The following is a 20,829-nucleotide window of genomic DNA, read 5'->3' as shown; positions in this document are numbered from 1 at the left end:
CTCTGTCCATCTCTCTCTCTCTCGCTCTCTCTCTGTCCATCTCTCTCTCTCGCTCTCTCTCTGTCCATCTCTCTCTCTGCCGCTCTCTCTCTGTTAATCTCTCTCTCTCTCATTAATCTCTGATGCATCTCTCTCTCGCTCTCTCTGTGTCCATCTCTCTCTCTCGTCTCTCTCTGTCCATATATGTCTCTCTCGCTAATAATCTCATCCATCTCTCTCTAATATCGCTCTCTCTGTCCATCTCTCTCTCTGCTCTCTCTCTGTCCATCTCTCTCTGTCTCGCTCTCTCTGTCCATCTCTCTCGCTCTCTCTGCTCTCTCTCTGTCCATCTCTCCCTCTTCGCTCTCTCTGTCCATCTCTCGCTCTCTCTGTCCATATCTCGCTCTCTCTGTCCATATCTCACTCTCTCTCTGTCCATATCTCTCTCTCTCTCTGTCCATCTCTCACGCTCTCTCTGTCCATCTCTCGCTCTCTCTGTCCATCTCTCTCTCTCTAGCTTTCTCTCTGTCCATCTCTCTCTCTCTCTGTCCATTCTCTCTCTGTCCTTTCACTCTCTCTGTCCATCTCTCATCTCTCTGTCCATCTCTCACTCTCTCTGTCCATCTCTCTCTCTAAATTTCTCTCTGTCCATCTCTCTCTCTAGCTTTCTCTGTCCATCTCTCTCTCTCTCTCTCTGTCCTTCTTTCTCTCTGTCCCTCTCGCTCTCTCTGTCCCTCTCGCTCTCTCTGTCCCTCTCTCACTCTCTCTGTCCATCTCTCTCTCTCTCTCTGTCCCTCTCGCTCTCTCTGTCTCTCTCTCTCTCTGTCCCTCTCGCTCTCTCTGTCCCTCTCGCTCTCTCTGTCCCTTTCACTCTCTCTCTGTCCCTCTCGCTCTCTCTGTCCCTCTCGCTCTCTCTGTCCCTATTGCTCTCTCTGTCCATATCTCTCTCTCTCTGTCCATATCTCACTCTCTCTCTCTGTCCATCTCTCTCTCTCTCTCTGTCAAATCTCTCTCGCTGTCCGTCTCTCTCTCTCGCTGTCCGTCTCTCTCTCTCTCTCGCTGTCCGTCTCTCTCTCTCTCGCTGTCCGTCTCTCTCTCTCTCTCGCTGTCCGTCTCTCTCTCTCGCTCTCTCTCTCCCTTTTGCCCTCTCTGTCCCTTTCGCTCTCTCTGTCCATCGCTCACTCTCTCTCTGTCCATCTCTCACTCTCTCTGTCCATCTCTCTCTAGCATTCTCTCTGTCCCTCTCTCTCTTTCCTGTCCCTCTCTCTCTCTCTCTCTCGCTGTCCGTCTTTCTCTCTGTCCGTCTCTCTGTCCATCTCTCTCTCTCTAGCTTTCTCTCTCTGTGTCTATCTCTCTCTTTCTGTCCCTCTCGCTCTCTCTGTCCATCTCTCACTCTCTGTCCATCTCTCACTCTCTCTGTCTTTCTCTCGCTCTCTCTCTTTCTCTCTCTCTCTCTCTCTCTCGCTGTCCGTCTTTCTCTCTCTCTTGCAGTCAGTTTTTCTCTCTGTCCGTCTCTGTCCATTTCTCTCTCTCTCTAGCTTTCTCTCTCTGTGTCCATTTCTCTCTCTCGCTCTAGCTTTCTCTCTCTGTCTTTTCTCTCTCTCTCGCTCTGGCTTTCTCTCTGTGTCCATCTCTCGCTCTAGCTTTCTCTCTCTGTGTCCATCTCTCTCTCTCTCTAGCTTTCTCTCTCTGTGTCCATCTCTCTCTCTCTGCTTTCTCTCTCTGTGTCCATCTCTCTCTCTGTCTCTCTCCTGTCTTTCTCTCTCTCTCTCGCTGTCTTTCTCTCTCTCTCTTGCTGTCAGTCTCTCTCTCTCTCTCTCTCTCGCTGTCCGTCTCTCTCTCTCTCTCGCTGTAAGTCTCTCTCTCTCTCTCTCTCGCTGTCCGTCTCTCTCTCTCTCGCTGTCCGTCTCTCTCTCTCTAGGCTGTCCGTCTCTCTCTCTCTCTCTCGCTGTAAGTCTCTCTCTCTCTCTCGCTGTCCGTCTCTCTCTACCTGTAAAATCTCTCTCTCTCTCTCTCTCGCTGTCCGTCTCTGTCTCTCTCTCTCGCTGTCCGTCTCTCTCTCTCTCTCTCGCTGTATCTCTCTCTCTCTCTCGCTGTCCGTCTCTCTCTCTCTCTCTCGCTGTCCGTCTCTCTCTCTCTCTCTCGCTGTCCGTCTCTCTCTCTCTCGCTGTCCGTCTCTCTCTCTCTCTGTCCATCTCTCTCTCTCTCTCTCGCTGTCCGTCTCTCTCTCTCTCTCTCTCTCGCTGTCCGTCTCTCTCTCTCTCTCTCTCCTGTCCGTCTCTCTCTCTCTCTCTCTCGCGCTGTCCGTCTCTCTCTCGCGCTGTCCGTCTCTCTCTCTCTCTCTCTCTCGCTGTCCGTCTCTCTCTCTCTCTCTCGCTGTCTGTCTCTCTCTCTCTCTCTCTCGCTGTCCGTCTCTCTCTCTCTCTGTCGCTGTCCGTCTCTCTCTCTCTCGCGCTGTCCGTCTCTCTCTCTCTCTCTCTCGCTGTCCGTCTCTCTCTCTCTCTCTCGCGCTGTCCGTCTCTCTCTCTCTCTCGCGCTGTCCGTCTCTCTCTCTCTCTCGCTGTCCGTCTCTCTCTCTCTCTCTCTCGCTGTCCGTCTCTCTCTCTCTCTCGCTGTCCGTCTCTCTCTCTCTCTCTCTCTCTCGCTGTCCGTCTCTCTCTCGCTGTCCGTCTCTCTCTCTCTCTCTCTCGCTGTCTCTCTCTCTCTCTCTCGCTGTCTCTCTCTCAATTCAATTCAATTCAATTCAAGGGCTTTATTGGCATGGAAACATGTGTTAACATTGCCAAAGCAAGTGAGGTAGACAACATACAAAGTAAATATATAAAGTGAAAAACAACAAAAATTAACAGTAAACATTACACATACAGAGTTTCAAAACAGTAAGACATTACAAATGTCATATTATATATATATACAGTGTTTTAACAATGTACAAATGGTTAAAGGACACAAGATAAAATAAATAAGCATAAATATGTGTGTATTTACAATGGTGTTTGTTCTTCACTGGTTGCCCTTTTCTCGTGGCAACAGGTCACAAATCTTGCTGCTGTGATTGCACACTGTGGAATTTCACCCAGTAGATATGGGAGTTTTTCAAAATTGGTTTGTTTTTCAGATTCTCTCGCTGTCCCTCTCTCTCTCTCTCGCTGTCCCTCTCTCGCTGTCCGTCTCTCTCTCTCTCTCTCGCTGTCCGTCTCTCTCTCTCTCTCTCTCTCTCGCTGTCCGTCTCTCTCTCTCTCTCTCTCTCGCTGTCCGTCTCTCTCTCTCTCTCTCTCTCGCTGTCCGTCTGCTCTCTCTCGCGCTGTCCGTCTCTCTCTCTCGCGCTGTCCGTCTAAGCTCTCTCTCGCTGTCCGTCTCTCTCTCTCTCTCTCTCTCGCTGTCCGTCTCTCTCTCTCTCTCGCTGTCCGACTCTCTCTCTCTCTCGCTGTCCGTCTCTCTCTCTCTCTCTCTAGCTTTCTCTGTCCGTCTCTCTCTCTCTGTCCCTCTCTCTCTCTCTCATGCTGTCCGTCTTTCTCTCTCTCTCTCTCAGTTTTCTCTCTGTCCATCTCTCTGTCCATTTCTCTCTCTAGTTTTCTCTCTGTGTCCATCTCTCTCTCTCTCTCTAGTTTCTCTCTCTGTGTCCATCTCTCTCTCTGTCTCTCTCGCTGTCTTTCTCTCTCTCGCTGTCTTTTTCTCTCTCTTGCTGTCCGTCTCTCTCTCTTGCTGTCCGTCTCTCTCTCTCTCTGTCCAGTCTCTCTCTCTCTCTCGCTGTCCATCTCTCTCTCTCTCTCTCGCTGTCCATCTCTCTCTCTCTCTGTCCATCTCTCTCTCTCTCTCTCTCTCGCTGTCCGTCTCTCTCTCTCTCTCTCGCTGTCCGTCTCTCTCTCTCTCTCTCGCTGTCCGTCTCTCTCGCTGTCCGTCTCTCTCTCTCTCTCGCTGTCCGTCTCTCTCTCTCTCGCGCTGTCCGTCTCTCTCTCTCGCTGTCCGCTGTCTCTCTCTCTCTCGCTGTCCGTCTCTCTCTTGCTGTCCGTCTCTCTCTCTCTCTCTCTCGCTGTCAAGTCTCTCTCTCGCTGTCCGTCTCTCTCTCGCTGTCCGTCTCTCTCTCTCTCTCGCTGTCCGTCTCTCTCTCTCTCTCGCTCACTGTCCGTCTCTCTCTCTCTCTCTCTCTGCTGTAAGTCTCTCTCTCACTCTCTCGCTCGCTGTCATATAAGTCTCTCTCTCTCTCTCTCTCTCGTGTCCGTCTCTCTCTCTCAAAACTCGCTGTCCATCTCTCTCTCTCTCTCTGCTGTCCGTCTCTCTCTCTCTCTCTAAACTGTCCGTCTCTCTCTCTCTCTCTTGTCCGTCTCTCTCTCTCTCAAACTCGCTGTCCGTCTCTCTCTCTCTCTCTCGCTGTCCGTCTCTCTCTCTCTCGCTGTCCGTCTCTCTCTCTCTCTCTCGCTGTCCGTCTCTCTCTCTCTCTCTCTCGCTGTCCAGTCTCTCTCTCTGCTGCTGTCCGTCTCTCTCTCTCTCTCTCTCTCTCGCTGTCCAGTCTCTCTCTCTCTCTCTCTCTCTCTCTCGCTGTCCGTCTCTCTCTCTCTCTCTCTCTGTCCGTCTCTCTCTCTCTCTCTCGCTGTCCGTCTCTCTCTCTCTCTCTCCATCCGTCTCTCTCTCTCTCTCTCTCGCTGTCCATCTTCTCTCTCTCTCTCGCGCTGTCATGTCTCTCTCTCTCGCTGTCCGTCTCTCTCTCTCTCGCTCCGCTGTCCCTCTCTCTCTCTCTCGCGCTGTCCGTCTCTCTCTCTCTCTCGCTGTCCGTCTCTCTCTCTCTCTCGCGCTGTCCGTCTCTCTCTCTCTCTCGCGCTGTCCGTCTCTCTCTCTCTCTCGCGCTCTCCGTCTCTCTCTCTCTCTCTCGCGCTCTCCGTCTCTCTCTCTCTCTCTCGCTGTCCATCTCTCTCTCTCTCTCTCGCGCTGTCCGTCTCTCTCTCTCTCGCGCTGTCCGTCTCTCTCTCTCTCTCGCTCTCCGTCTCTCTCTCTCTCTCTCTCGCTGTCCATCTCTCTCTCTCTCTCTCTCGCTGTCCGTCTCTCTCTCTCTCGCGCTGTCCGTCTCTCTCTCTCTCTCGCGCTGTCCGTCTCTCTCTCTCTCGCGCTGTCCGTCTCTCTCTCTCTCTCGCGCTGTCCGTCTCTCTCTCTCTCTCTCTCGCGCGCTGTCTCTCTCTCTCTCTCTCGCGCTGTCCGTCTCTCTCTCTCTCTCTCGCGCTGTCCGTCTCTCTCTCTCTCTCTCTCTCGCTGCTGTCTCTCTCTCTCTCTCTCTCTCTCTCGCGCTGTCCGTCTCTCTCTCTCTCTCTCTCTCGCGCTGTCCGTCTCTCTCTCTCTCTCTCTCGCTGTCCGACTCTCTCTCTCTCGCTGTCCGTCTCTGTCTCTCTCTCTAGCTTTCTCTGTCCGTCTCTCTCTCTCTGTCCCTCTCTCTCTCTCGCTGTCCGTCTCTCTCTCTCTCGCTGTCCGTCTCTCTCTCTCTCTCTCTCTCTCGCTGTCCGTCTCTCTCTCTCTCGCTGTCCGTCTCTCTCTCTCTCTCTCGCTGTCCGTCTCTCTCTCTCTCTCTCTCCTGTCCGTCTCTCTCTCTCTCTCTCTCTCTCTCTCTCGCTGTCCGTCTCTCTCTCTCTCTCCCGCTGTCCGTCTCTCTCTCTCTCTCTCTCTCGCTGTCCGTCTCTCTCTCTCTCGCGCTGTCCGTCTGCTCTCTCTCGCGCTGTCCGTCTCTCTCTCTCTCGTGCTGTCCGTCTCTCTCTCTCTCTCTCTCTCTCTCTCGCTGTCCGTCTCTCTCTCTCTCTCTCTCTCTCGCTGTCCGACTCTCTCTCTCGCTGTCCGTCTCTCTCTCTCTCTCTCTAGCTTTCTCTGTCCGTCTCTCTCTCTCTGTCCCTCTCTCTCTCTCTCTCATGCTGTCCGTCTTTCTCTCTCTCTCGCAGTCAGTTTTTCTCTCTGTCCATCTCTCTGTCCATTTCTCTCTCTAGTTTTCTCTCTCTGTGTCCATCTCTATCTCTCTCTAGTTTTCTCTCTGTGTCCATCTCTCTCTCTCTCTCTCTCTAGTTTCTCTCTCTGTGTCCATCTCTCTCTCTGTCTCTCTCGCTGTCTTTCTCTCTCTCGCTGTCTTTCTCTCTCTCTCTTGCTGTCCGTCTCTCTCGCTGTCCGTCTCTCTCTCTCTCTCGCTGTCCGTCTCTCTCTCTCTCTCGCTGTCTGTCTCTCTCTCTCTCTCGCGCTGTCCGTCTCTCTCTCTCTCTCTCGCTGTCCGTCTCTCTCTCTCTCTCGCTGTCCTCTCTCTCTCTCGCTGTCCGTCTCTCTCTCTCTCGCTGTCCGTCTCTCTCTCTCTCGCTGTCCGTCTCTCTCTCTCTCTCGCTGTCCGTCTCTCTCTCTCTCGCTGTCCGTCTCTCTCTCTCTCGCGCTGTCCGTCTCTCTCTCTCTCGCGCTGTCCGTCTCTCTCTCTCTCGCGCTGTCCGTCTCTCTCTCTCTCGCGCTGTCCGTCTCTCTCTCTCTCGCGCTGTCCGTCTCTCTCTCTCTCTCGCTTGCGCTGTCCGTCTCTCTCTCTCTCTCTCGCTGTCCGTCTCTCTCTCTCTCTCTCGCTGTCCGTCTCTCTCTCTCTCTCGCTGTCCGTCTCTCTCTCTCTCGCTGTCCGTCTCTCTCTTCTTGCTGTCCGTCTCTCTCTCTCTCTCTCTCTCTCTCTCTCTCTCTCTCTCTCGCTGTCCGTCTCTCTCTCGCTGTCCGTCTCTCTCTTGCTGTCCGTCTCTCTCTCTCTCGCTGTCCGTCTCTCTCTCTCTCTCTCTCTCTCTCGCTGTCCGTCTCTCTCTCTCTCTCGCTGTCTGCTGTCCGTCTCTCTCTCTCTCTCGCTGTCCGTCTCGCTCTCTCTCTCTCGCTCGCTGTCCGTCTCTCTCTCTCGCTGTCCGTCTCTCTCTCTCTCTCTCGCTGTCCGTCTCTCTCTCTCTCTCTCGCTGTCCGTCTCGCTCTCTCTCTCTCGCTGCTCCGTCTCTCTCTCTCTCTCGCTGTCCGTCTCTCTCTCTCTCTCGCTGTCCGTCTCTCTCGCGCTCGCTGTCCGTCTCTCTCTCTCTCTCGCTGTCCGTCTCTCTCTTGCTGTCCGTCTCTCTCTCTCTCTCTCTCTCTCTCTCTCGCTGTCCGTCTCTCTCTCGCTGTCCGTCTCTCTCTTGCGCTGTCCGTCTCTCTCTCTCTCGCTGTCCGTCTCTCTCTCTCTCTCTCGCTCGCTGTCCGTCTCTCTCTCTCTCTCTCTCGCTGTCCGTCTCGCTCTCTCTCTCTCTCGCTCGCTGTCCGTCTCTCTCTCTCTCTCGCTGTCCGTCTCTCTCTCTCTCTCGCTGTCCGTCTCTCTCTCTCTCTCTCGCTGTCCGTCTCTCTCTCTCTCTCGCTGTCCGTCTCTCTCTCTCTCTCGCTGTCCGTCTCTCTCTCTCTCGCGCTGTCCGTCTCTCTCTCTCTCGCTGTCCGTCTCTCTCTCTCTCTCTCGCGCTGTCCGTCTCCCTCTCTCTCTCGCGCTGTCCGTCTCCCTCTCTCTCTCGCGCTGTCCGTCTCTCTCTCTCTCTTGCGCTGTCCGTCTCTCTCGCTGTCCATCTCTCTCTCTCGCGCTGTCCGTCTCTCTCTCTCTCTCTCTCTCGCGCTGTCCGTCTCTCTCTCTCTCTCTCTCGCTGTCCGACTCTCTCTCTCTCGCTGTCCGTCTCTCTCTCTCTCTCTAGCTTTCTCTGTCCGTCTCTCTCTCTCTGTCCCTCTCTCTCTCTCGCTGTCCCTCTCTCTCTCTCGCTGTCTGTCTTTCTCTCTCTCTCTCTCTCTCGTGCTGTCCATCTTTCTCTCTCTCTCGCAGTCAGTTTTTCTCTCTGTCCATCTCTCTGTCCATTTCTCTCTCTAGTTTTCTCTCTCTGTGTCCATCTCTATCTCTCTCTCTCTCTAGCTTTCTCTGTCCATCTTTCTCTCTTTATGTCCATCTTTCTCTCTCTGTCCATCTTTCTCTCTCTCTCTGTCCCTCTCGCTCTGTCCATCTTTCTCTTTGTCCATCTCTCACTCTCTCTCTAGCTTTCTCTCTGCCTCTCTCTGTCTCTCTCTCTCTCTGTCCCTCTCTCTCTGTCATCTTTCTCTGTCTAGCTTTCTCTTTCTCGCTGTTTCTTTCTCCCTCTGACCATCTTTCTCTCTCTCTTTTTCTCTGTCCATCTTTCTCTCTCTCTTTCTCTGTCCATCTTTCTCTCTCTCTTTCTCTGTCCATATTTCTTTCTCTCTGTCCATATTTCTTTCTCTCTGTCCATCTTTCTTTCTCCCTGTCCATGTCTCTCTCTCTGTCCATCTTTCTCTCTCTCTCTCTCGCTTTCTTTCTCTCTCTCTCTAGCTTTCTCTCTCTCTCTAGCTTTCTCTCTCTAGCTTTCTCTCTCTAGCTTTCTCTCTCTCTCTGTCTAGCTTTCTCTTTCCATCTTTCTCTCTCTCTCTGTCCATCTCTCTCTCTTTCTGTCTTTCTCTCTGTCTAGCTTTCCCTCTCTGTCTATTTCTTTTGTCTCTCTATTTCTCTATCTTTTTCTCCCTCTCTCTCTCTCTCTCTGTCTCTCTCTGTCTCTCTCTCCCTGACAGACAGACATAGACAGAGAATCTCTCTGTCTTTCTCTCTCTGTTGATCTCTCACACTCTCTCCAATTTAAGGGCTTTATTGGCATGGGAAATATATGTTAACATTGCCATAGCAAGTGAAGTAGATAATACACAAAAATGAAATAAACAATATAACCTCTGTCTCTCGTTCTCACTGTCTCTCTGTCTATCTTGCTCTCACTGTCTATCTCTCTTTGTCTGTCTAACTCTCTGTCTCTGTGTTTTAAGAGCACATGTTATTGCAGTTTTTCAGAGTTGGAACAGATGTCGGGTATTGTAAATACAGGTGCAAAGAGTGTTCCGGAAGCCCCTCGGAGTAATGAAAATGTTCCTGTTTTTTGATGGTGTAATGCCAAAAGTATTTCACAATTCATTTGAGGACAATGTCGCTTGAGACACACACAGCTCTGCCGACAAGTGCCTGGGGATGGGGGAGTGGTGTTAAGTAGGCTACTTCTGGAGGGTGTTTTCCTGTCTAAAGGAAGTGCGGAACGTGTTGTAGTGCAGATGGACACTTACATCTCTAGTTACATAAATGACTTACTGTTGTTGTTGTTATCCTATCAAGACAAATATGGTCTATAAGACGCCCTTGAGGTCAGCAGGGGGAACCTAACTTCACCTCTACTAGACTTCTGTCAGTTTCCTCTGCCTGTCTGAAAATGGTAGGCTTTAACTGCCCAAATTCATCCACGGTAGTCATTTTTGAATGGTGTTAGTTGTATTAGAATGCACCAATGTCTTCGATATATTTACCTTGTGGACTTGGCTCACATTCTATCGGAGGATAATGTTGTTTTTACTCAAGGTTTTTATTTTTATGCTCAGGGCCAGGGTGAGACCAGGGCTGCTGGAGTTGACTCTTAATAAAAGGCCTTGAGTCGGGGAGGGCGTGTTTTGGGGCCAGATAATTGCGAACATCCCTTCTTCTTACCAGGCCACAGCCCTCATGTTCACCTTGTCTGCTCTTCCTCCCCAAGCCAATATTAGCAATGATAAAAAGTTATTGCCGTCCCATACCTATTTTGGGTCCAGTTGCATTTATTGCAAATGTGCATTCTTGGAAGTGGAGGGGCCCCCATTCTCATTTCCCCACAGATTGCTGGTGAATTTGAAGCATTCAGCAAAGAACAAGTGGGGAAAAAAGTGTCCACAAGGTTCAAATTAAACTCTGTTGTGTTGCTTATTTTTTCACTCCTAACAGGGCATCGTATGTTTTCCTAACTAAACCAAATGTGTGCTGGGGTCGAGCCTAGCGAGAGGATAGAATCCCTGAAGCGAAAAATGCTTGAGGCACATTGTTGAATTACATTTATTTAGCCTTTTGGCTATCCAGATTCCAGGCTGGGTACCTCATTAATCAGGCTCATGAATATACTTGCTAACTAGGCATTTGATAGGGATGTGTTTGTCTTTCCTTAGGTGTATTTGTTTAGTAGGTTATTCCACAACCACTGTAGCATGTTGTGTCCAGCGATTTGGTGAGAGAAATATCATTAGCTGGGCGAAACGTTTGTCAATCCAGGAAGATTGAGCCTTATGTGTGCAGACCTTTCTATCTCATACTGTCGACAAGTTTGTGTTGAAGCACCACAGACAACTTTTTTTTTTTTGTACTACACACTTGAACACACCTGACAGTGAACAGTAAGGTGAGAGGGTGCGAATGCTTTCGTTGTCACCCCACTGTGAAGTGAGCTTCTTTTTCAAAGGCAAATAGATGTGGCCTGATGAACCAAGGCCTAACCTCCATTACCCTTTGACCATCCCTCTATCCCTGATGTGGAGGCTGAGCAGTGGAGAAGACGATGAGGGGAGTTACGGGGGAAGAGTCGGCTGGGTAGCAGATGTGGTAGCCCACATTCCCCCCTCTCCCCAGAAAATGTGCTTTCCTCCCCTCCTTTCTACTCTGTGCATGGTCCCAGGCTGAGGCAGATGTTTTTGTGCTGCTAGTCGAAGATTCCTGGAGCTTTTAACGGAGAAGAGAAGAGACGTCCATGTCATCGGGCAGGGCCAGGTCAGGCTAAGTTGATGTGATGTGGGGGGACTCAGGGGAGAGGAGACTGTACGCAGCAAGGCCAGGGCCCAGGACCTGGAACACACTGGCCTTGGCTGGCTCCTCTCCCATACCCCCTCTCTTTGTCGCTCTGTCTCTCTCCGCATTAATTGTGTATTTCTTTTTTCCTCCGTCCCTTTTTTCAGTCCTCGCATCCTGGAAAATATAAACAGGATGTAGTCTTGTCTGATCGTAAAGTCCTCTCTCGTCTGCCCTGGCCCCCAGTCCCTTGCCCCAGCCTCCAGGCTGAGTTGGAGCTAGGGCCATCTTAACCGGAGCTTGGACTGGGCGGGAAGGAGGAGAAGGGTGGTGATGGGTAGAATGCTGAAAAAAACTTTTTGGGTTCAGTGCATCAGTTGCAATCATGCCTTCAGCCACCATGAAATTTGTTCATCAAATGTCTGCTATCCTACCTGCATGTCTCAGAATCTATACAACAAATGGTTATGAGTGGAGGCTACTCTAGTTGAGTGCAGGTTTTTCTGCAATGTTATGGGGTAGGGTTCTTTAAAAGTCAGGCTGATTTACTCCTAGCAGCAGCTTTTCATTAAGCATTTTCACATTCATATTTGTAAAAACTATCTATTGCACAAAGAGTTCCACCAGCCTTATTCAGAATGTGCTTTGCCCTTGATCCTTGCACATCATTTCACTTATCTCATATTGGCTGGACTCGTGACATGTTTATCTAGTCTAGTCTTAAACATAGACCGTTTAAGACAAATTACCCACAACCCTCAGGAAGAACCCTTTCTCCTTTGTGTTAAACACGCACTGTGAGGATCTTAGAGATTTCCTGAAATCTTAAAGAAAAGCCCATCCTGAATTCAAATCCCACAGGCATTCTCCCTGTTCTAATCCTGACCTGTCAATGACACTAATGTAGCCTAGGTGATTGTCAATGACACTAATGTAGCCTAGGTGATTGTCAAGCCCTATTCTCGCTCCCTTCCTCCTTCTAGCCTGCTCCCTATCTTCGTCGCCAGTGCCAATGTGGCCTATTCATAAGCTATCATCACCCTGGCCCCTCGGAATGCTGACTGACTGTACAAGGGCCAACTCTATCTGTGGTTCATCGTTTTGTGACCCTACTCTGCAATGCCCAACACGAACTCAACATCCTGCGCTGATATTGATGCACAGATGAATTTATTTGTACGGTTGTCCTTTTGTGTCCTTTTCTTCTACTCGGCAGGTAACGGAGTTCCCTCGAGTCAAGAGGGAGTTAATCTCAAACATAAAGCGTCAATTAAAGTTCCTCTGCAGCTTTTCTTCTTGGCTATGCGTGTCCAATGTGCCCTGTTGAATTGAAAGAGTGGAGGAGAATAGCGTTCATTTAGAGATTAGGCGTTCGTCAGGGATTCGTCATCACGACATGTCGGAGCGTGTGAGGTGAAAGTTCTACTGTGTGAATGTAAGTGTGTGTTTGGAGACGTGGAGCGGCTGCCAAGGACTTATGTGGGAAACTGTCCGTCACTGAAAGGCTTGTCGTTGGGAAAGGGAGGCTTAGCCTATTGTTGACGTAGAGAAAGGTGGCAATGCTGAACAACAGTCTTGATGTTCCCCTCAGGCCATAACTATCAATGTTTCAAACATAACTTACTGCAGCTAGGGCATCTTTCCTCCGAGTAACTGTACACATCATCACAACATGTTAGACTTGTAAAATGTCAATCTCTAACAAAATCATGTTCTTTATCAGAATTGTCTCTTATTACCCACCATGCACTATTCTCTTTATACCACCCCAAACCTAGAGATTTGGAAACCTTGGTACATCAACAAATATGTTGATATCATTCTGGTCTTTTTACAGGGCTGAATGCATTGAGGAGTACTCTCGGCAGTGGATCCCAGCCATCGGACCTACAATTAATGGGGACAGGGACGGTCACTTTCCAGGACCTTCAGTGGGCCATGTCGGAGGTCAAACCAGGTGCCATGAGGCAGGTCGCCATCGATGTCCCCAAGGTATGTCTGGATTATGGCCCTTTGGTTTCCTTTTTAGTTTAGAAACCCATTTAGTCTTTTGAGGGTCGGCATTAAAATGTCCTTTTAACCGCCGTTCGATTTATAGAGTGACACAAATATGGAACAACAACTCTGCTGATGTCACCGGCACAACCGAAAGTGTCTTCTAGTCTCATGTTCAGAAACGTCAACAGACTTCCTCAGGGATCGAAAGATATCATTTTTTTAACCTTTATTTAACTAGGCAAGTCAGTTAAGAATAAGAACAAATTCTTATTATCAATGACGTCCTAGGAACAGTGGGTTAACTGCCTTGTTCAGGGGCAGAACGACAGATTTGTACCTTGTCAGCTAAGGGATTCGATCTTGCAACCTTTCGGTTGCTAGTCCAACGCTCTAGGATACCCTGCCGCCCCGCACCATCTCTCAGCGAACATTGCTTAATTACTCATTGGACTACCAGTCAATGTATTATACCAATAGTACAGTGAGGCATTAAGTAATTTGTGCATTAGACAAGATGCTTTCAGATCCCCAATGACTTTTGTTGACGTGCGGGGTTTAAACCGAGGAAGCGTCGGATGGAAATGACCCACAGGCCATACTGCTGCCCTCCCTGAAACGGAGATGAATCACACACTCTGGGGAGGTGGGGGGACAGCCATCCATGATGTTTTGGACTTTGCATGTGCAAGACATAACGGACAGGAAGAGGCTATCATCATCTCCAGGACTAATTGAAAGCAGATCGGGTCGATGTCGGTTCCTGCCAGAGAGTGAGAGAGAAAAAAAGCCCCTTCTCCTCCTTCCTCCTAATGCTCCTCTGCACTGAGCTCACCCCGAGACGTTCAGTTCTTGCGGCCAGTTCCTGGAAACAAAATAGGGACTTTAGTTTTTTCCTTCCCCCAGTGCACTGCAGCTGAAGGGTCTGCCACAGAGCTTGGACTTGATTATATCCACATGAGTGCAAACATTTGTTTCTAATCCATTTATGTAAGAAACTTCCAGTGGATCCCGGGTGAGGCGAAAGCAAGAGCAGAGCACGCCTCTCTCTCAGGCCGACCGGACCTTTTTAATATTTTGATCTGGTCGAGAGAGACGTTCCGTTGTTCTTCTTCCTCATCTTTCTCTCCTCCAAGTCCTTGTCGGGAGAAGTACCCACCACAACTCCTCCTCCCACCCTCCTTCTCTCCCACCTCCCCAGCAACCCCATCAAAGCCCAGACCCTGAGAAGCTCCTTGTAAACTTCAGACAACAACAGTAAAAGAGAATAACTGGGTCTCGGAGAGAGAAAAAGAGGCAGGGGGAATGAAATCAACACAGCAAGGTGTGACTCAAACGGCGCCCTCTAATTCCACATCCGCCATATTCGTGACAAAAGCACCTTGGAATTAATGGTGCCTTTTTGTTACGCCAGAGCTATGTTCTTTTGTCTGCAGAAAACCTCAACAGAAACAAAACAAAATAGGGTGGAGGGGGAGAAAAGATGTATAAATCTTTACTGTGCACATCTGCTGCTAGCCTGGCACCTGAAGCTGCCTGATTTGATTTACACCCCATAGACTCTGGCAGGAGGCTGTCTCTCTCGCTCTCTCTCTCTCCTTCCATGCTCTCTCCCATGCTCTCTCTTCCCATCTCCCTCTCACCATCTTTATCATCTCTCTCTCCTCTCTCTCCCCATAAATTGTTCAGCATGTGGTATTTACAGTATGTGGCTGGATGCCAGGTTTCCATTAGGTGCTCCGTTCCCGGGAGACGGCGCCGGTTGCCTGGGATGTGTTACCACAGAGGAAGGGAGGAACGGGGGGGTTGACAGAGGAAAAGTAATGCTGATGAAGGGGTGGGGGGACTTATTGCTCTGGCCAACCCCTGCTTTCCTTATCTGTTTTATCTCCTGTAGTCGTACGCCTCGGCCCGTCATCTGTCAACGGGGACAGCTGCTGGCTCTGTTCAATGTCTGCTGGTTCACCCTCAGCCCAGATCGGGCCCAATACCTTTCCTGACGTATACTACATTTTCATTTTCTTGTACTGTATGCCTATTATTCCAAATAATTTGCACAGAGCAAAAATAGAAACAGTATTTCAGTGATTTATTTGATTGGCTAATTGATTTATTACAGCTGTAGAGAGAAATGAACACTGGGCAAACTGCACCTACAACTTCCTTGCCCCACGGTAAGGATGTTATTTTTGAATTGAAAAACGTTGATCATGGAAAAGGTGTTAGTTTTCTTGAATCAGTTTCTAAAGAAGCTTTCATGACACCATGCTCCGTTAAAACTGCCACCCTATACAGCCCATTGAGGACGTCTCTCTTTCCATTGTGTATGAAACCTCTGTGTTCTTCTCTGTTTCCAGCTTTGTCTGAATGGTTTGTCTGTTTCCCTTGCAGGTGCGCTGGTTGGATGTGGGAGGCATGGAGCAGGTGAAGCCGAAACTTAAGCAGGCGGTGGAGTGGCCTCTCAGGCACCCCGAGGCCTTCACCTGCATGGGCATGCAGCCCCCAAAAGGAGTACTCCTCTATGGACTCCAGGCTGCTTCATGATCACCAAAGTTCTGGCCAATGAGAACGGCCACAACTTCCTTGCCTTTAAGATGATGATCATTCAAAGTTTGATTGTTGCCTGTTATCTCCACCAGGTGGCCAATTTACAGGCAGGGAAGAGTCCTTTTTAATCTTTTCTACACCTACAGGGTTCCCTAAATCCCACCCCTATAATGCATACTTTTGTAATGCATCAGTTTTGCAGTTGCATTGTGTGCATTGCCTTCAAGCACAGTTTCTTTTGTTATGGCTGACATGGCATGGACCTTTTGACGTTTCCACAACTAGGGAGATTCTACAACTATACAACATACTGTACTTAGCTATGGCCAGTGATTTCCCACCAGCAGCCATTGTCTTGGCTTCACCCCAGTTAAAAAACAGGGATGTGCCCCTGATTATCTCAAGGACCTCAGAATCTTTGGCTTCCTTGGAGGCAGACCTACAGGCCTTCTCACTTGACCCCTCCGACCCCATGTTTGTCCTTTTCATTCATCACCCCATCCCGTCTTCTCCCTTCTCTCCCTCCACCCCAATTCACAACTATCCCCTACACCCCTCGCCCTGCTCTGTCCAGGCCCCTTGATGGAGATTGATTGATCACTTCACTGATTGTTAATTGCCGATTCTTTTGGAAGTGGTTGCCGGGTAAGATGGGGCAGAAACTGTCAGCCAGCCTGATTGGGTCAGTGGTAAAAGATAGTGGATAGGCTGTAATATAACGAAGAAAGACTTACCTTTTTAAAGAGTGCTTACAGTGTAAAATTCTCTTAAAGGTTTTTCTCATAGATGCCATTTGTGAATAACGTCCAACCCAAATTGTTCATATTATGTTACACTTGATAGTTAAGCAAAATAAAGTAGTAAGAAGTTGGCTAATACTTTTTCAATGACAAAATCATATTATTTTCCCCCAGTGTGTTAGCTTTGCCTCTGACACATTACCCTTGCTTCACTATACTTTTAGATGCATACTACTTGCGTCGTGTACAGTACAACTCTAACACTCTATCAAAATATTTTCACACGCCAATATGACTGCTACTCTAGCCAAATAGAAATGTACCTACATAGAATATAACCCTCCCAGTGAGTAGCTGGTTAGAGAAATCAACAGATTAATGAGTCAGTTTCCACAACGTTGTCGTGTTCTGAGGAGACAAAAGGTGTCGTCTCCCTGCCAGCCCAGAGGTGTTGAAGAGGGGGGATTGCAGGGGAGGAAGTGCGTCCTGACGGGCTGAGTGGATGTTTATCCGCCTCGGAGGGAGGGAGAGTGCAGAGTGGCCCCATCAACCTTTACTTACCCTACCTCCTTTGTCCTCTCTGCCTTCCTTCTTCATGATCATTTTTCCCTCTCTTCCCCTCTTCCTCTTAAATAACGACCCCTTTCATCTCTGAGAGATTTCTTGGCGGGTTGTCAAAAAGTTCTCAGTGGTTTGTTCATTGAGGTGTGTTCCTGTCCGATATTAAATAGTGGTCTAGTTAGCTTGTGGTTAGCTAGGTTAAATGTTATTGAGCGTGTATTACTAGTGTTATAATGATGTGAATGAATAGTTATAGCCTACTGTATAACTAAGGGTCCTCGTACGGAAATCTCCTGGTCCTATAATGAATCACTGGACAGGAGAACCAACTTCCCTCTCGGTCTTTCAGGGTCCAGAGTCCCTGAGTAAATATGTAGTGGAGTCTGAGAGGGCTGTCAGAGAGGTGAGTACCAGGCCAACTTTCATTGTCTATCATATACCCATTACACTAGGAACATAAGTACTAATTCTGCTGAGAGGAAATTGCTTTAATATGCTACACTCTTAATGTATATGCAATTACTGTATATTAATACCTCGCGTATGTCGATACCAGGTCAGAGCTGTCACCCCCTCCATTGTGTTCTTTGATGAGGTTGTCGCTCTTACTGGAGATCGAGGAAGGTAGATATTTTGTCTCAGAAATGAAGTTCAAAACTTTTTCTACCTGATAAACATAATACTGCAGACTTGATGACCACGACACGGCAGCTGCTTGCAAGCACACATCTTATTCTGAAAACTGGCACGTAGCACGTATCAAGCCTCAATGAATGGGAAAGATAGGCACCATTTTTAATCATCAGCCTAGTTCAATACGCTGAAAGGCATGTATTATCCCCAATTACTTGTTGAATGACTGAACGTCTACATTACCACAATGATTTACATTATCAGTGTAATTATTGTACAGTGTAAAGCCGGCTGTGGAGTTCCCATGGAGTCAGTCCACTACTGCTTTGCTATCAACGCACGCACGCACACATACACTGACACACAGACGAGCCAGTCTGTCCGGAGGCGCTTCAATGGGATGACACTGGGAACATCTGTGGCTTCAGGAAAAGACACAACGGCCAGAGAGAGGACACAGGCCGCGACAAACAAGCGTTTCATTGTGTACTCCACAGCAGATGGGGGAAGCCAAATATTAGGCGTACTTCCCGGTAAACCCCCATGAAAGTCAATGGTGAAGGAACAGACAAAAGATCCCTCCAGATATGGTACAAATGTGGCGTACCCTCAAGCCTAATTGGCCAGGGCCTGGGATGGGTCACAGTGTCCTTCCTTAACAAAATCATTTTGCCATTAGTGCATGTAGGGTGACATTTTGTATCTGTTTACTAGGACTGGGAATTGCCAGGGACCTCACGATGCGAGATTATCATGATACTTAGGTGCCGATATGTATTGTGTTTCTCACGATTCTATATGTATTGCGATTTGAGACCGCGATTTTATTCTGAGTTGATGTTCCAAACATATTGCTTACTGTATGTCTGCTGCAGACAGACGAGACAGCATGAGAGGCTACATATCAGAGTTGGGGGTCAACTTAAGTCAACTCTGGAATGGACTGGATATAGTGTTCGACCTGACAAAATGCCCCACTTCCAGTGGCGATCTTCTCATCTGAATTCCATGGATATCACTGAATTGACTGGATTTGAAGAAGTTATTTGGCCACGACTCTGCAGTTGCCTTTCATAAGGACTTGATGCAGGGGAGTCAGTCAGTTCACTGCAGCAGAGCTCATATCTCCATTTAAAAAATGCACTTAGCAGTGATCTATAAAGGTTATTTATTGGTCTTAACTTCCCGCATTTAATCAATGAAGTGCCTTCATTGCTCATGAGCTGGAATTTAGCTGTTGACACGGCCTGGGCTAGTGGGCTAGAGATGGAAGAGTGATATTTTGTGTTTTCTTTTCTTGACGTGAAGCACCAGTAAATCTTCAAGCCTACCTGCCATAACTGCCCAAATCTGTTGGAATGAGTTATCTGATAGTGAGAGAGAAAGACAGAGAGCGAGACAGTAGAGAGTCTGAGACGGAGAGACCGACAGAGCGAGAGACAGACAGATTAAGGGGATGACGGAGGCATTGGGTCCAGAGAGACAGACAGAGAGACCGACAGAGCGAGAGACAGACAGATTAAGGGGATGACGGAGGCATTGGGTCCAGAGAGACAGACAGAGAGACCGACAGAGCGAGAGACAGACAGATTAAGGGGATGACTGAGGCATTGGGTCCAGAGAGCGAGACAGTAGAGAGTGAGACGGAGAGACAGACAGATTAAGTGGATGACTGAGGCATTGGGTCCAGAGAGACAGACAGAGAGACCGACAGAGCGAGAGACAGACAGATTAAGGGGATGACTGAGGCATTGGGTCCAGAGAGTGAGACAGTAGAGAGTGAGACGGAGAGACAGACAGATTAAGGGGATGACTAAGGCATTGGGTCCAGAGAGCGAGACAGTAGAGAGTGAGACGGAGAGACAGACAGATTAAGGGGATGACGGAGGCATTGGGTCCAGAGAGACAGACGGAGAGACAGACAGATTAAGTGGATGACGGAGGCATTGGGTCCAGAGAGACAGACAGATTAAGGGGATGACGGAGGCATTGGGTCCAGAGAGACAGACAGAGAGTGAGACAGTAGAGAGTGAGACGGAGAGACAGACAGATTAAGGGGATGACTGAGGCATTGGGTCCAGAGAGACAGACAGAGAGTGAGACAGTAGAGAGTGAGACGGAGAGACAGACAGATTAAGGGGATGACGGAGGCATTGGGTCCAGAGAGACAGACGGAGAGACAGACAGATTAAGTGGATGACGGAGGCATTGGGTCCAGAGAGACAGACAGATTAAGGGGATGACGGAGGCATTGGGTCCAGAGAGACAGACAGATTAAGGGGATGACGGAGGCATTGGGTCCAGAGAGACAGACAGATTAAGGGGATGACTGAGGCATTGGGTCCAGAGAGTGAGACAGTAGAGAGTGAGACGGAGAGACAGACAGATTAAGGGGATGACGGAGGCATTGGGTCCAGAGAGACAGACAGATTAAGTGGATGACGGAGGCATTGGGTCCAGAGAGACAGACAGATTAAGTGGATGACGGAGGCATTGGGTCCAGAGAGACAGACAGATTAAGTGGATGACTGAGGCATTGGGTCCAGAGAGACAGACAGATTAAGTGGATGACGGAGGCATTGGGTCCAGAGAGACAGACAGTGAGACAGTAGAGAGTGAGACGGAGAGACAGACAGATTAAGGGGATGACGGAGGCATTGGGTCCAGAGAGACAGACAGTGAGACAGTAGAGAGTGAGACGGAGAGACAGACAGATTAAGGGGATGACGGAGGCATTGGGTCCAGAGAGACAGACAGATTAAGGGGATGACGGAGGCATTGGGTCCAGAGAGACAGACAGATTAAGGGGATGACGGAGGCATTGGGTCCAGAGAGACAGACAGATTAAGGGGATGACGGAGGCATTGGGTCCAGAGAGACAGACGGAGAGACAGACAGATTAAGGGGATGACGGAGGCATTGGGTCCAGAGAGACAGACGGAGAGACAGACAGATTAAGGGGATGACGGAGGCATTGGGTCCAGAGAGAAAGCACGAGAGCGAGAGAATGAAAGATTGAGAGGGCAAGAGAAAGAAACCAAGCCTTGGATGAGAGGCAGAAGCATCCATGGCAGATTTCTCTCTTTGTCATGAGGCATTTCCCCTATTCCTCCCAGGACCATTACTCACTGACAGGCCTCTTTTGTGTTCCTCTGTGGCCTTCTCTGTGGTAATGACGTGTGGCACATACGCTGGCTCTGTGAACAGAGACAGTAAGAGTGTGTGTGTGTGTGTTTTTGGTTTTACTGTCCTTGTGGGGTCCAGAAGTCCTTACAAGAATAATAAAACAAGGACAATTCTGGCAAGAGGGGACATTTCACTGGTCCCCACAAGGAAAAGGGCTTAGGGTTAGGGGTTTGGGTTTAGGGTTAGATTAGGCTTAGGTTAGGGTTAAGTAACAGGATTTTGAATGGGAATCAATTGTTTGGTCCTCACAAGTATAAACCAAATGTGTGTGTCTGACAGCGATGGGGAGCACGAGAGGGAGGGAGAGACTGCGCTGTGCTATGGAAAATAAACCCCTTACTATTTCTGAGTGCAGGGTGCTGGGATCTGACAACTTCAACAGATACATTTTTGGTTAAAACTCCTCCCCTATCACCCCCCCCCTCATTCTGTACTCTCTCCCCTTCCTCTTGCCCTCTCCTCTTTGCTCTCTCAGTTAGTTGGGGTCTGCTGGTGTTGGGGACCGGGTCCTGGCCCAGCTCCTGACAGAAAGCTGGGGGACGTCGCTGTCCTGGCCACATCCAACCGGACTGATAT

The 20,829-nt window shown here is 49.2% G+C and overlaps 1 long non-coding RNA gene across 1 annotated transcript in view; it reads left to right on the top strand.

The window, feature by feature from the left end:
- LOC112244667 overlaps positions 1-20,394 on the top strand; it is a 48,303-nt gene extending 27,909 nt beyond the window's left edge. The window contains exons 4-5 of the long non-coding RNA XR_006079566.1: positions 12,429-12,583; positions 14,978-20,394. This is a non-coding gene — a long non-coding RNA (uncharacterized LOC112244667). The remainder of the gene's footprint in view (positions 1-12,428; positions 12,584-14,977) is intronic.
- The last annotated feature ends 435 nt before the right edge of the window (positions 20,395-20,829 follow it).

The sequence above is a fragment of the Oncorhynchus tshawytscha genome, linkage group LG21 (genome assembly GCF_018296145.1).
Source record: "Oncorhynchus tshawytscha isolate Ot180627B linkage group LG21, Otsh_v2.0, whole genome shotgun sequence".
In the NCBI taxonomy this organism is placed as follows: domain Eukaryota; kingdom Metazoa; phylum Chordata; class Actinopteri; order Salmoniformes; family Salmonidae; genus Oncorhynchus; species Oncorhynchus tshawytscha.
The sequence above is the reverse complement of the archived record's forward strand: the minus strand, read 5'-3'. Positions and strand labels throughout refer to the sequence as shown.